Source organism: Aegilops tauschii, chromosome 7 (assembly GCF_002575655.3).
Source record: "Aegilops tauschii subsp. strangulata cultivar AL8/78 chromosome 7, Aet v6.0, whole genome shotgun sequence".
In the NCBI taxonomy this organism is placed as follows: Eukaryota; Viridiplantae; Streptophyta; class Magnoliopsida; order Poales; family Poaceae; genus Aegilops; species Aegilops tauschii.
Genome location: NC_053041.3, coordinates 417,267,756 through 417,283,424, shown reverse-complemented (window position 1 = coordinate 417,283,424; position 15,669 = coordinate 417,267,756). Strand labels below are relative to the sequence as shown.

Sequence of the window (15,669 nt, the reverse complement as noted above, 5' to 3'; positions counted from 1 at the left end):
TATTTTTGGTAAATAATAAAAATACTGGAAGAAGAATCCACGTCAGGGGGGCCTCCACCTGTCCACGAGGGTGGGGGCGCGCCTGCCCCCCTGGGCGCGCCCCCTGCCTCGGGGGCCCCCTGATGCTCCACCGACCCCAACTCCAACTCCATGTATTCGTGTTCGGGGAGAAAAAAATCAAAGAGAAAGATTCATCGCGTTTTATGATACAGAGCCGCCGCCAAGCCCTAAAACCTCTTGGGAGGGCTGATCTGGAGTCCGTTTGGGGCTCCGGAGAGGGGAAACCGTCGCCGTCGTCATCATCAACCATCCTCCATCACCAATTTCATGATGCTCACCGTCGTGCATGAGTAATTCCATCGTAGGCTTGCTGGACGGTGATGGGTTGGATGAGATTTATCATGTAATCGAGTTAGTTTTGTTAGGGTTTGATCCCTAGTATCCACTATGTTCAGAGATTAATGTTGCTATGACTTTGCTATGCTTAATGCTTGTCACTAGGGCCCGAGTGCCATGATTTCAGATCTGAACCAATTATGTTTTCATGAATATATGTGAGTTCTTGATCCTATCTTGCAAGTCTATAGTCACCTACTATGTGTTATGATCCGGCAACCCCGAAGTGACAATAATCGGGACCACTCCCGGTGATGACCGTAGTTTGAGGAGTTCATGTATTCACTACGTGTTAATGCTTTGTTCCGGTACTTTATTAAAAGGAGGCCTTAATATCCCTTAGTTTCCATTAGGACCCCGTTGCCACGGGAGGGTAGGACAAAAGATGTCATGCAAGTTCTTTTCCATAAGCACGTATGACTATACTCGGAATACATGCCTACATTACATTGATGAATTGGAGCTAGTTCTGTGTCACCCTATGTTATGACTGTTACATGATGAACCGCATCCAGCATAATTCTCTATCACCGATCAAATGCCTACGAGCTTTTCACATATTGTTCTTTGCTTATTTACTTTACCGTTGCTACTGTTACAATCACTACAAAACCCAAAAATATTACTTTTGCTACCGTTACTGTTACTTTCATACTACTTTGCTACTAAATACTTTGCTGCAGATATTAAGTTATCCAGGTGTGGTTGAATTGACAACTCAACTGCTAATACTTGAGAATATTCTTTGGCTCCCCTTGTGTCGAATCAATAAATTTGGGTTGGATACTCTACCCTCGAAAACTGTTGCGATTCCCTATACTTGTGGGTTATCAATTATCAACGAAGACTATGCCTGTCGTGAGTGACCCACCAAAAATGTTGAGCAAAGCAATTGGTTCGGTGTTTGTCCAAAGAAATTAACTGCAACAGAGAAGTTGAAGACGAAGTGAAAACATAGCATTTATTTTGTTCTTCTTCTTTCTCTTTATTGACTCATAGGACGACCATACTATTAAGAGGTGTATAGTGTTCGAAGCTTTGATTCCCTGATGCTAAACCCAAATCCTATGTGAGTTGAGAGAGAAATCTCTTTGTGTTCGGAATAAATACTCGCTAACGAGAAACGATTTTCTTCTTGTGAGAGATTTAATTCGGGCCGAAGAGTTAGCATTACTTGTACCTCAAGTAATGTTATCATTGTTCTCAAAAAACGACTGTTGAGAACATGTCGATTGGCCATTGGTTGGACCGAGTGTCCAAAATGGTCATTTCCCATCCGGGAAGGTTGCGGGTAAAAATAGCCACCCCGCTCCAACGTTTTCCGTTGGCTGCTCCGTTTGATTCTGAGACAATTGTGTGAGCAACCCTCTCTCGAGAGTGATTTGAGTATAAAATCCACCGAGAGAAAACCCCAGAGCCGAAAATTTAGATAGTCGTTTAGCATCACTCGTATCTAAGTCTAGTACGCTCCACCAATTACTCTTGAGAGCTACGAACTCTCTACATGGTTAGGTGTCAAGTTTCTTGAGAGACCAAGAGTCATTGTGGTTCCTGAAGAAGAAGTTTGTAAAGGTTCGGAGATCACCTTGAGCATCTACCATGAGTAATCGACATTTATTGACGAATCAATTGTCGAGGAGAAGGCGAAGAGAGTTTATCTTATGTGTTAAATCACAACCCCTCCAACCAGACGTAGTCCTTTTGCAGAAGGGCGAACTGGTCTCCAAATCTTTTACTAAAGACAAGCTTGCATGTGATAAGGAGTTATCCAAGCTGAAGAAGGAGAAGGATCATCTCTCTAGTGAGTATCAAAAGATGGGGGTGGTGTTACCAAGATGTTTGACTAGGAGGACGGTGTTGGCAAGGTGGACTACCAGAAAGCAATGGATGTCGAGAAATTTGAGAAGAAAAAGGAAGAGCTAAAGATGGAGGTGAAGATGGAGAAGTCTAGGCTAGCAAAGGAGCAAAAGTGTATCCTTAAGTCCCAGACAGAAATAATTCAAAACACCAGAAAGGACATGCATGGTATCAAGGTGAACATGGATCTACTTACACAAGAGAAGAAAGAGCTAGAGACAGTTGTTGTTGAGCTGCTCAATGCTGGCCATGGTAGCAAGGACAAGCTTGAGCAAATCAAGGCAATGCTAGAGGCTTGAAGATTAGGAGAATGTTGGATAAGTAAGTCGACCTATATTGACATTGTTGGGGAACGCATTATTTCAAAAAAATTACCTACGATTACGCAAGATCTATCTATGTGATGCATAGCAACGAGCGGGGGAGTGTGTCCACGTACCCTCGTAGACCGAAAGCGGAAGCGTTAAGTAACGCGGTTGATGTAGTTGAACGTCTTCGCGATCCAACCGATCAAGTACCGAACGCACGACACCTCCACAATCTGCACACATACAGCTCGATGACGTCCCTCGAACTCTTGATCCAGATGAGGCCGAGGGAGAGTTTCATCAGCACGACGGTGTGGTGATGCCAATGATGAAGTTACCGGCGCAGGGCTTCGCCTAAGCACTGCAACGATATGACCGAGGTGTGTTTCTGTGGAGGGGGGCACCGCACACGGTTAAGAAAAACTTTTGTGTGCCTTTGGGGTGTTCCCCTCCCACGTATATAAAGGGGGGAGGGAGGAGGAGGCCGGCCAAGGGGAGGAGGCGCGCCAAGGGGGGCAATCCTACTCTAAGTAGGATTCGCCCCCCTCTTTCCTATTCCAACTAGGAGAAGGGGGAAGGAGAGGGAGGAGAGAAGGAAAGGGGGCCTGGCCCCCTAGTCCAATTCGGTTTGGGCTAGGGGTGGCGTGCGCCACCTCTTGGCCTTCCTCTTCACTTCCACTACTAGGCCCATGACGCCCAATAACCCCCCGGGGGGTTCCGGTAACCCCCGGTACTCCGGAAAATACCCGATACACTTCAGAACTATTCCGGTGTCCGAATATAACCTTTCAATATATCAATCTTCATGTCTCGACCATTTCGAGACTCCTCGTCATGTCTGTGATCTCATCCGGGACTCCGAACTACCTTCGGTACATCAAAACACATACACTCATAATACCGATCGTCATCGAACGTTAAGCGTGTGGACCCTACGGGTTCGAAAACTATGTAGACATGACCGAGACTCATCTCCGGTCAATAACCAATAGCGGAATCTGGATGCTCATATTGGCTCCCACATATTCTACGAAGATCTTTATCGGTCAAACCGCATAACAACATATGTTGTTCCCTTTGTCATCGGTATGTTACTTGCCCGAGATTTGATTGTCGGTATCTCAATACCTAGTTCAATCTCGTTATTGGCAAGTCTCTTTATTCGTTCCGTAATGCAACATCCCGTAACTAACTCATTAGTCACATTGCTTGCAAGGCTTATAGTGATGTGCATTACCGAGAGGGCTTAGAGATACCTCTCCGACAATCGGAGTAACAAATCCTAATCTCGATCTATGCCAACTCAACAAACACCATCGGAGACATCTGTAGAGCATCTCTACTCCTAATGTCTCAGTTGGTAGTCTCCGTTCCGGGTTTATTTTCGTCCCACCTATCATGGTTTTTTTTCGTCCCACCTTCGTCGGTTTTTTTCCGTCCTCCTTCACCTCCGAAGTAACGATCCCCTGAGGTAGCGATCTCGTAGCAAGAAAAAAAACCCAGCGAAAACCACGTAGCGAGGCCCCTGGCACGAGAAAAAAAACGGAGGAAATAAGCTGTGGGAAGAAAGAAAAAAAGGATGAACCAGGGATGCAAGGCCCCGTCGTGCAAAAAGAAAAAAAACTGACGATCGAGGGCAGTCTCGCTACGAGGACGAGATTAGGAGAACCCACGCCCCAGCCGCCATCGCCGCCGCCGATCCCTTCGCCGTCGCCGATCTATTCGCTACGTCGACGGAAACCACGCCCTAGCCGCCATCGCAGATCCCTTTGCTGCCGCCGAGGTCCTGGAGGAGCCGCCGCCACCTTCATTGCGGACCTCCAGGTCGCCGTCGGGACACCGCGGCAGAGGTTCGCCACGGCCGCCGTCGAGTTCCGAGAGGGGCATGACCCCAGGGAGATCTTCGTCGGGGTTGCCGCCGCCGCCGACGTCGCCTGCCGAAGGTGAGATCCCAGGACCTGTCTCCTCCTCTCTTTGCAGCGCTATGCTCTGTCGCGAGGCTGACGGTGGCGGGTGGGTCGATGAACAGAGAGGAAAGGTACGGTGCCGTCGATCCGTCCTGCCTGTGGATTCACTGGATGCGTCTTGGTGGAGTGAGCGCTCGTGAGATTCGATCTGGTTGCTCTGTCTTTCAAGGTGGATTCGTTGTCAGTAGGTTGGGACGGATTGATCGCTGTTGGATTTGTTAACTTGCAGGTGGGCTAAACCTCTCGTCCTCTGGCGACGAACATCGCCTCCCGCTAGGGTATGCGGGCGACAATCGTTACTCAGCGCCAGCAGGTCGCTGCCCCGTCCTCCAATTGACAATGGTAGCATGCTTATGCCTTGGGGCATGGTGTCGCGGGTAGAGTGTGTGCTGCCATGGCTGAACGAAGCAGCAGTCGGCTGTGCACACTGTCTGACTACTATTGATGTTGGTGTTTCATGTAGGCTTGCCTTCAAATATCACGGCAAGGTATGTGATTTCTTATACTGTAACAGACTGTACAAGTTCACTCTCATATACAAGGACCATGAAATTGGATTGTGGCATTATTTCAACTATTTTATGAAGTCCACTGATTTTTTGATGAATAACTAATAGGTATGTATGGATAGTGCAACCTGCATATTCACAACTCTGAAGCAATAGAACTACAATCAGCTCACAACCCCCATCGAGTAGTACACCATCTGTTCCATTCAGAGGTACTCATCTTGTTGATTCAGGTGAGATCTATTACCTATACCTTAGATCCTCTAAAGTGAAGGAGCTCCGATGGGAAGGGTATTTTAAAATCTGGTGTTGTCTACATGTTTTGGCTGCTTGTATCTTCCTAGGCGATGTCTTACTAGCTGACGAGCAAATCATATGAAAATATGAACCACATATGATCTTTGCTAATAGAAGTACAACACTCAACCTGTGCTATGTCAATTCTATGGCCACTACATATTCAGACGGGCAAATGAACCAAATAAATCTTTCAGTGGGCCAGTGATAATATTATTTGTTGAACTGATTAGAGAAGTAAACTATATACAACAGTAAACAGAAGTTGAATTGTTTAGAGAGGTAAACTATAGAACGGTAATCTGAAGTACACTTGGATCCCAAAGATGCTGGTGGAAATACGTCAACAAGTTACCCGCTACAATCATCACCAGAGATATAACCACAAAAACTGTAGTTCAAAGCTATCCGCTACATTAACTTTGAATTTCCTATCCATTCTCATCAACAATGACCTGCCATAAACCGTACAAATAACAATGAGTATTGTGTTTACCTGCACACAAAAGAAGGGAATTGTTCCTGAACCTGGTTTCTGAGGCCAGGCACGAGTATTGTTTAATTTCAGAATTTGAGAAGAGGTGTAAACCATTAAGAGGGACGTACCATGACGCCAAAAGTTTCAGTCTGCCACCAAGTTTATTTTGTTCATCCCACAAAAAACATGAACTCTCAATCAATGGCTGCATAGCGTCAGAACACAAGAGGATTTTGAGCCAACCAAAATATATTCATTTAAAAAAATCACTGCTGGACCGACTGTTATTCTTCAGTTGCATTCCCTCTACTTATCTCTGACGAATCTACTATTCTTCAGTTGCATCCCCCTGTACTGATATTAGCTAATATAAGTGACAATGCTCTGACTCTTGGAATTTGTAATGCTCATCCAATCCTCCCCGTCTATACCTATTTAATAGCTTCAAGAGCTCTCCCCAAATCATCATTCAAAAGTTCTTCATCTACTTGTGCTATGTTACGTAGATATTTTTCTAGCTTTCAAAGGAAGCATGTCCAGGTGTTCCTAACATGCTCGAGGTTTGTAGGGAATTTAGAATATGTATATCGATCGGGCACCTTCGTTGTGTGAAATTCCTTACTTATTATGTCACTTATATCAGCTAACTATCAAGACCAATGAACTGCATCACGTCAATGTAATCACTTTTTAGTTTATGTCAAGATTAATAGACTGCATATGCACCCCACACCCTTGGTTAGATCTACAATCAAATGTAATGGTGAGATTTAATTTAAAAACAGTTAACTTGTTTGCATGGCTATGCAAAATTAGACAATGATTACATTATTTAAATAAACAGTTAAGGGCATGCCAGACTTTGCAATCTTCAGAAGAGATTGTTAGCCTAAAATATGCAAGACAATATATCTGCGTACTTCGAGGACTGGTAGTTTGTTGCAATTACCAGATACTGCAAGCTGTGGTTCTAATTCATTCTTTCGCATTACTGTTTTGGAATTCAATCTGTGGTTGACTGTTACTTGATGGTTCTCTTGTTTCGATCTCCTAGGACTGGAATGTAGAAGCTTTTTGTTTGTTTTCTCACCATATCGTTGTAACAACTCTCAGTGTCTTATGAAAATTCTGAAGTAGTTTGGAGAAAAGATGTGTGAGAAGTAGGTGTATAGATATGTTCCTTCCATGTATTGGATCGAGGAATTTCCTATATTTCTTCTTTTATTAATTTCAGGAGAGGAAGAGAATTTTAGTGGTACTTCAGATTTTGGTAATTGTTCATGATTGAGTTCACCATAATTGATAAAAAAAATTATGACTGTTATCATTTTCATGGTTTATTTTAGTTGCTGGAAGGAAAGCACTGCTAGAAATTTCGGAATTGAGATGTGGTTTTGAACAGTTCTGTCAGGTATTGCTTATTTGCATTGTGCGATCACAATTCTGGGGACAATCGTTTTTAGTTTTGTAGTATTTCGGATCTGGGTCCTATCTTTCTAGCAGATCACCACATTTGGCGGGATTTGGCTTATTAAACAACAAGCAAACAATAAATTTTGGGCCGATGCTACGCATCATCCGGCTGATCCCCGCGCCGGATCAGCCGCCTCTCCAGCCACTCGATCGGTTCCTCTGAAATCGTCACCAGCCATGGGATCCACGGAGTCAGCTTTCCTTTGCATGGCTTGAGCCGTGGCTGGTTTGCCGCTGAAGCAGCAGCCTTTTTTCTGCTTTGGCAATCGGGCCCATGGGACCTACCTTCAGAACCTAGCTAGCTCTTAAAAAAAGGCTAACACGCCGTTGTGCGCAATTCTAGAACAACTTAACCTAGCTAGTTTGCTTTGCATGAATCATTTTCTCTCAGACTTACGGTGTATGGGTGCAGTAGCTTGGTAAAAAATAAAAGAAAATGCTATGCGCCAACCGGTTGGTCTTTTGAACAGCCAGCCGTCACATAGCCGTTTAATTTATTTTTATTTTTGATAAAAGATACTTCCTCAGTTCCATAATATAAAACGTTTCTTGACACTAGTGTAATATCAAAAAATGTCTTACATTATGGGACGGAGGGAGTAGCTCTCTCTCCGATTTCCATTAAGAGAAATCACCAAGTCTTACAGAAAGAAAAAAGAAGACGCAAAAGCTACTACAACAATCTCCCCGGCGAGCACTGGCTGTTGAGAAAGAGGGGGAGCCATCCCCCCCCCCCCCCCATTTTTAGCCCCCAAAGCAGCACTACAAGTGCTTTGCAACATGAGTCATGTTACACTCAGGGGTTGCAACATGACTCATGTTGCGCTCGAGGATTTTGTTACAAAGATGTTGCGACTACAACTTGGGAGATGTTGCGACGGCCGCAATGTCGGCGATGTTCACTGCAACATGAGCGATGTTGTGCGAGGACGATCGTAACTTGGGAGATGTTGCAACGGCCGCAATGTTGGTGATATTCACTGCAACATGGGCGATGTTGTGCGACGACGACTGTAACTTGGGAGATGTTGCGACGGCCGCAATGTTGGCGATATTCACTGCAACATGGGCGATGTTGTGCGACGTCGACTGTAACTTGGGAGATGTTGCGACGGCTGCAAAGTTGGCGATTTTTTTTGCGGTGGTGAGTGTTTGCAACGCCCGCCCAGTTCCAAACCTCCCCGAGCGCACCATCAGTTGCAAACGGTGAGTGCAACATGACTTGTGTTGCAAGCGGTGATCGCAGCTAAATAACTAATGTCAACAACCAATTGAGTGGTTTTCGATCGCTTTGAAACGTCAAGTGTTTCCTTGCGCTATTCCGTGCGGCCGACTTTGCAGCACGACAGTCTGGGTTTTCCGTTGATTGCCTTGCAACGTCAAGCATCCGGCTTGCAGCATTCAACGTCGCGTGATCGACTTTGCAACACAGCAATCCTAGTTTGATGTCGATTGGTCTTGGACCGTCAATGTGTCCACCTTCAGCATGCAGCGCCATGAGGCGGGCTTTGCAACATGACCGTTCGGTTTTACAGGAAAAAAAACGGTGGACGAATGGAACATTTTGTATGCCTTCATCAGTACAAGTAGTCATCCAACTTTGCAACACCACACGTCTAGTTCGTAAATTAGGGGCACCCTCTCGATGTTGTTTATGATCAACCGGGTGTACATAATTTGGCAACTAATACAAATATACAACTGCTCAATCTTTGTACAATAACAATAACCATGGTGTTAATTCTCTAAATGCTAGTGGTGTCTTGTGGTTACTCCAACTGGCTATGTGGCAGCATATTATATTAGCATGTGGAGCGGCGGTGGAGATCAAAAGAACACATGCATGCAAAAGGAATCTAGCTATGGCAGCAAAGGGGCACACTCATGTAAAAAGGTCAGGGACCAGCACATGTAGTTCAAAATGAACACAGACAAAGGGAACCCAGGGGACCAGAGTGCACCCGCGTCAAAATCGTGATTAGAGTAGACGATCTGACGGCCCAGCGCTGCGACGCGTCCGTCAAATCCGACGGCTCGGGAGGAGGCTTACGTAGATAGAAAATCAGTCGGTTGATTCTAAGAGTTTTCCTAAATTGGCCGATGCTACGCATCATCCGGCTGATCCCCGCGCCGGATCAGCCGCCTCTCCAGCCACTCGATCGGTTCCTCTGAAATCTTCACCAGCCGTGGGATCCACGGAGTCAGCTTTCGTTTGCATGGCTCGAGCCGTGGCTGGTTTGCCGCTGAAGCAGCAGCCTTTTTTCTGCTTTGGCAATCGGGCCCATGGGACCTAGCTTCAGAACCTATCTAGCTCTTAAAAAAAGGCTAACACGCTGTTGTGCGCAATTCTAGAACAACTTAACCTAGCTAGTTTGCTTTGCATGAATCATTTTCTCTCAGACTTACGGTGTATGGGTGCAGTAGCTTGGTAAAAAATAAAAGAAAATGCTATGCGCCAACCGGTTGGTCTTTTGAACAGCCAGCCGTCACATAGCCGTCTAATTTATTTTTATTTTTTGATAAAAGATACTTCCTCCGTTCCATAATATAAAACGTTTCTTGACACTAGTGTAATATCAAAAAATGTCTTACATTATGGGACGGAGGGAGTAGCTCTCTCTCCGATTTCCATTAAGAGAAATCACCAAGTCTTATAGAAAGAAAAAAGAAGACGCAAAAGCTACTACAACAATCTCCCCGGCGAGCACTGGCTGTTGAGAAAGAGGGGGAGCCATCCCCCCCCCCATTTTTAGCCCCCAAAGCAGCACTACAAGTGCTTTGCAACATGAGTCATGTTACACTCAGGGGTTGCAACATGACTCATGTTGCGCTCGAGGATTTTGTTACAAAGATGTTGCGACTACAACTTGGGAGATGTTGCGACGGCCGCAATGTCGGCGATGTTCACTGCAACATGAGCGATGTTGTGCGAGGACGATCGTAACTTGGGAGATGTTGCAACGGCCGCAATGTTGGTGATATTCACTGCAACATGGGCGATGTTGTGCGACGACGACTGTAACTTGGGAGATGTTGCGACGGCCGCAATGTTGGCGATATTCACTGCAACATGGGCGATGTTGTGCGACGTCGACTGTAACTTGGGAGATGTTGCGACGGCCGCAAAGTTGGCGATTTTTTTGCGGTGGTGAGTGTTTGCAACGCCCGCCCAGTTCCAAACCTCCCCGAGCGCACCATCAGTTGCAAACGGTGAGTGCAACATGACTTGTGTTGCAAGCGGTGATCGCAGCTAAATAACTAATGTCAACAACCAATTGAGTGGTTTTCGATCGCTTTGAAACGTCAAGTGTTTCCTTGCGCTATTCCGTGCGGCCGACTTTGCAGCACGACAGTCTGGGTTTTCCGTTGATTGCCTTGCAACGTCAAGCATCCGGCTTGCAGCATTCAACGTCGCGTGATCGACTTTGCAACACAGCAATCCTAGTTTGATGTCGATTGGTCTTGGACCGTCAATGTGTCCACCTTCAGCATGCAGCGCCATGAGGCGGGCTTTGCAACATGACCGTTCGGTTTTACAGGAAAAAAAACGGTGGACGAATGGAACATTTTGTATGCCTTCATCAGTACAAGTAGTCATCCAACTTTGCAACACCACACGTCTAGTTCGTAAATTAGGGGCACCCTCTCGATGTTGTTTATGATCAACCGGGTGTACATAATTTGGCAACTAATACAAATATACAACTGCTCAATCTTTGTACAATAACAATAACCATGGTGTTAATTCTCTAAATGCTAGTGGTGTCTTGTGGTTACTCCAACTGGCTATGTGGCAGCATATTATATTAGCATGTGGAGCGGCGGTGGAGATCAAAAGAACACATGCATGCAAAAGGAATCTAGCTATGGCAGCAAAGGGGCACACTCATGTAAAAAGGTCAGGGACCAGCACATGTAGTTCAAAATGAACACAGACAAAGGGAACCCAGGGGACCAGAGTGCACCCGCGTCAAAATCGTGATTAGAGTAGACGATCTGACGGCCCAGCGCTGCGACGCGTCCGTCAAATCCGACGGCTCGGGAGGAGGCTTACGTAGATAGAAAATCAGTCGGTTGATTCTAAGAGTTTTCCTAAATTGGCCGATGCTACGCATCATCCGGCTGATCCCCGCGCCGGATCAGCCGCCTCTCCAGCCACTCGATCGGTTCCTCTGAAATCTTCACCAGCCGTGGGATCCACGGAGTCAGCTTTCGTTTGCATGGCTCGAGCCGTGGCTGGTTTGCCGCTGAAGCAGCAGCCTTTTTTCTGCTTTGGCAATCGGGCCCATGGGACCTAGCTTCAGAACCTATCTAGCTCTTAAAAAAAGGCTAACACGCTGTTGTGCGCAATTCTAGAACAACTTAACCTAGCTAGTTTGCTTTGCATGAATCATTTTCTCTCAGACTTACGGTGTATGGGTGCAGTAGCTTGGTAAAAAATAAAAGAAAATGCTATGCGCCAACCGGTTGGTCTTTTGAACAGCCAGCCGTCACATAGCCGTCTAATTTATTTTTATTTTTTGATAAAAGATACTTCCTCCGTTCCATAATATAAAACGTTTCTTGACACTAGTGTAATATCAAAAAATGTCTTACATTATGGGACGGAGGGAGTAGCTCTCTCTCCGATTTCCATTAAGAGAAATCACCAAGTCTTATAGAAAGAAAAAAGAAGACGCAAAAGCTACTACAACAATCTCCCCGGCGAGCACTGGCTGTTGAGAAAGAGGGGGAGCCATCCCCCCCCCCATTTTTAGCCCCCAAAGCAGCACTACAAGTGCTTTGCAACATGAGTCATGTTACACTCAGGGGTTGCAACATGACTCATGTTGCGCTCGAGGATTTTGTTACAAAGATGTTGCGACTACAACTTGGGAGATGTTGCGACGGCCGCAATGTCGGCGATGTTCACTGCAACATGAGCGATGTTGTGCGAGGACGATCGTAACTTGGGAGATGTTGCAACGGCCGCAATGTTGGTGATATTCACTGCAACATGGGCGATGTTGTGCGACGACGACTGTAACTTGGGAGATGTTGCGACGGCCGCAATGTTGGCGATATTCACTGCAACATGGGCGATGTTGTGCGACGTCGACTGTAACTTGGGAGATGTTGCGACGGCCGCAAAGTTGGCGATTTTTTTGCGGTGGTGAGTGTTTGCAACGCCCGCCCAGTTCCAAACCTCCCCGAGCGCACCATCAGTTGCAAACGGTGAGTGCAACATGACTTGTGTTGCAAGCGGTGATCGCAGCTAAATAACTAATGTCAACAACCAATTGAGTGGTTTTCGATCGCTTTGAAACGTCAAGTGTTTCCTTGCGCTATTCCGTGCGGCCGACTTTGCAGCACGACAGTCTGGGTTTTCCGTTGATTGCCTTGCAACGTCAAGCATCCGGCTTGCAGCATTCAACGTCGCGTGATCGACTTTGCAACACAGCAATCCTAGTTTGATGTCGATTGGTCTTGGACCGTCAATGTGTCCACCTTCAGCATGCAGCGCCATGAGGCGGGCTTTGCAACATGACCGTTCGGTTTTACAGGAAAAAAAACGGTGGACGAATGGAACATTTTGTATGCCTTCATCAGTACAAGTAGTCATCCAACTTTGCAACACCACACGTCTAGTTCGTAAATTAGGGGCACCCTCTCGATGTTGTTTATGATCAACCGGGTGTACATAATTTGGCAACTAATACAAATATACAACTGCTCAATCTTTGTACAATAACAATAACCATGGTGTTAATTCTCTAAATGCTAGTGGTGTCTTGTGGTTACTCCAACTGGCTATGTGGCAGCATATTATATTAGCATGTGGAGCGGCGGTGGAGATCAAAAGAACACATGCATGCAAAAGGAATCTAGCTATGGCAGCAAAGGGGCACACTCATGTAAAAAGGTCAGGGACCAGCACATGTAGTTCAAAATGAACACAGACAAAGGGAACCCAGGGGACCAGAGTGCACCCGCGTCAAAATCGTGATTAGAGTAGACGATCTGACGGCCCAGCGCTGCGACGCGTCCGTCAAATCCGACGGCTCGGGAGGAGGCTTACGTAGATAGAAAATCAGTCGGTTGATTCTAAGAGTTTTCCTAAATTGGCCGATGCTACGCATCATCCGGCTGATCCCCGCGCCGGATCAGCCGCCTCTCCAGCCACTCGATCGGTTCCTCTGAAATCTTCACCAGCCGTGGGATCCACGGAGTCAGCTTTCGTTTGCATGGCTCGAGCCGTGGCTGGTTTGCCGCTGAAGCAGCAGCCTTTTTTCTGCTTTGGCAATCGGGCCCATGGGACCTAGCTTCAGAACCTATCTAGCTCTTAAAAAAAGGCTAACACGCTGTTGTGCGCAATTCTAGAACAACTTAACCTAGCTAGTTTGCTTTGCATGAATCATTTTCTCTCAGACTTACGGTGTATGGGTGCAGTAGCTTGGTAAAAAATAAAAGAAAATGCTATGCGCCAACCGGTTGGTCTTTTGAACAGCCAGCCGTCACATAGCCGTCTAATTTATTTTTATTTTTTGATAAAAGATACTTCCTCCGTTCCATAATATAAAACGTTTCTTGACACTAGTGTAATATCAAAAAATGTCTTACATTATGGGACGGAGGGAGTAGCTCTCTCTCCGATTTCCATTAAGAGAAATCACCAAGTCTTATAGAAAGAAAAAAGAAGACGCAAAAGCTACTACAACAATCTCCCCGGCGAGCACTGGCTGTTGAGAAAGAGGGGGAGCCATCCCCCCCCCCCATTTTTAGCCCCCAAAGCAGCACTACAAGTGCTTTGCAACATGAGTCATGTTACACTCAGGGGTTGCAACATGACTCATGTTGCGCTCGAGGATTTTGTTACAAAGATGTTGCGACTACAACTTGGGAGATGTTGCGACGGCCGCAATGTCGGCGATGTTCACTGCAACATGAGCGATGTTGTGCGAGGACGATCGTAACTTGGGAGATGTTGCAACGGCCGCAATGTTGGTGATATTCACTGCAACATGGGCGATGTTGTGCGACGACGACTGTAACTTGGGAGATGTTGCGACGGCCGCAATGTTGGCGATATTCACTGCAACATGGGCGATGTTGTGCGACGTCGACTGTAACTTGGGAGATGTTGCGACGGCCGCAAAGTTGGCGATTTTTTTGCGGTGGTGAGTGTTTGCAACGCCCGCCCAGTTCCAAACCTCCCCGAGCGCACCATCAGTTGCAAACGGTGAGTGCAACATGACTTGTGTTGCAAGCGGTGATCGCAGCTAAATAACTAATGTCAACAACCAATTGAGTGGTTTTCGATCGCTTTGAAACGTCAAGTGTTTCCTTGCGCTATTCCGTGCGGCCGACTTTGCAGCACGACAGTCTGGGTTTTCCGTTGATTGCCTTGCAACGTCAAGCATCCGGCTTGCAGCATTCAACGTCGCGTGATCGACTTTGCAACACAGCAATCCTAGTTTGATGTCGATTGGTCTTGGACCGTCAATGTGTCCACCTTCAGCATGCAGCGCCATGAGGCGGGCTTTGCAACATGACCGTTCGGTTTTACAGGAAAAAAAACGGTGGACGAATGGAACATTTTGTATGCCTTCATCAGTACAAGTAGTCATCCAACTTTGCAACACCACACGTCTAGCTCGTAAATTAGGGGCACCCTCTCGATGTTGTTTATGATCAACCGGGTGTACATAATTTGGCAACTAATACAAATATACAACTGCTCAATCTTTGTACAATAACAATAACCATGGTGTTAATTCTCTAAATGCTAGTGGTGTCTTGTGGTTACTCCAACTGGCTATGTGGCAGCATATTATATTAGCATGTGGAGCGGCGGTGGAGATCAAAAGAACACATGCATGCAAAAGGAATCTAGCTATGGCAGCAAAGGGGCACACTCGTGTAAAAAGGTCAGGGACCAGCACGTGTAGTTCAAAATGAACACAGACGAAGGGAACCCAGGGGACCAGAGTGCACCCGCGTCAAAATCGTGATTAGAGTAGACGATCTGACGGCCCAGCGCTGCGACGCGTCCGTCAAATCCGACGGCTCGGGAGGAGGCTTACGTAGATAGAAAATCAGTCGGTTGATTCTAAGAGTTTTCCTAAATTTTGTGAATATAATGTGACGTTTCCAGTTATAACTTTTAGACTTTTGATTCCTTCCTTTAGTTGTCAGCGGAAAATACTGAAGGCATGTAGTTGTATACATGTTTGAAAAATCAGAAGCGGCTAGTAACATTTTGCATCCTGATACTACAATCGACATTACTAAGCTTGATGCACTCATGATTCTTTAATAACAAGATTAACAGTGATGTTGCTGCTTGAGTTACTTTGCAGGTAACGCTGTTATGCCAATGACATAGTTTATTCAGCTCTCAGGAC

The 15,669-nt window shown here is 46.1% G+C and overlaps 1 long non-coding RNA gene across 1 annotated transcript; it reads left to right on the top strand.

The window, feature by feature from the left end:
* The first annotated feature begins 4,142 nt into the window (after positions 1–4,142).
* Positions 4,143–7,070, top strand: LOC109761750 (uncharacterized). The gene is made up of 4 exons (XR_012189077.1): positions 4,143–4,504; positions 4,591–4,664; positions 4,758–5,016; positions 5,146–7,070. It is a non-coding gene; the product is annotated as an uncharacterized lncRNA (long non-coding RNA).
* The last annotated feature ends 8,599 nt before the right edge of the window (positions 7,071–15,669 follow it).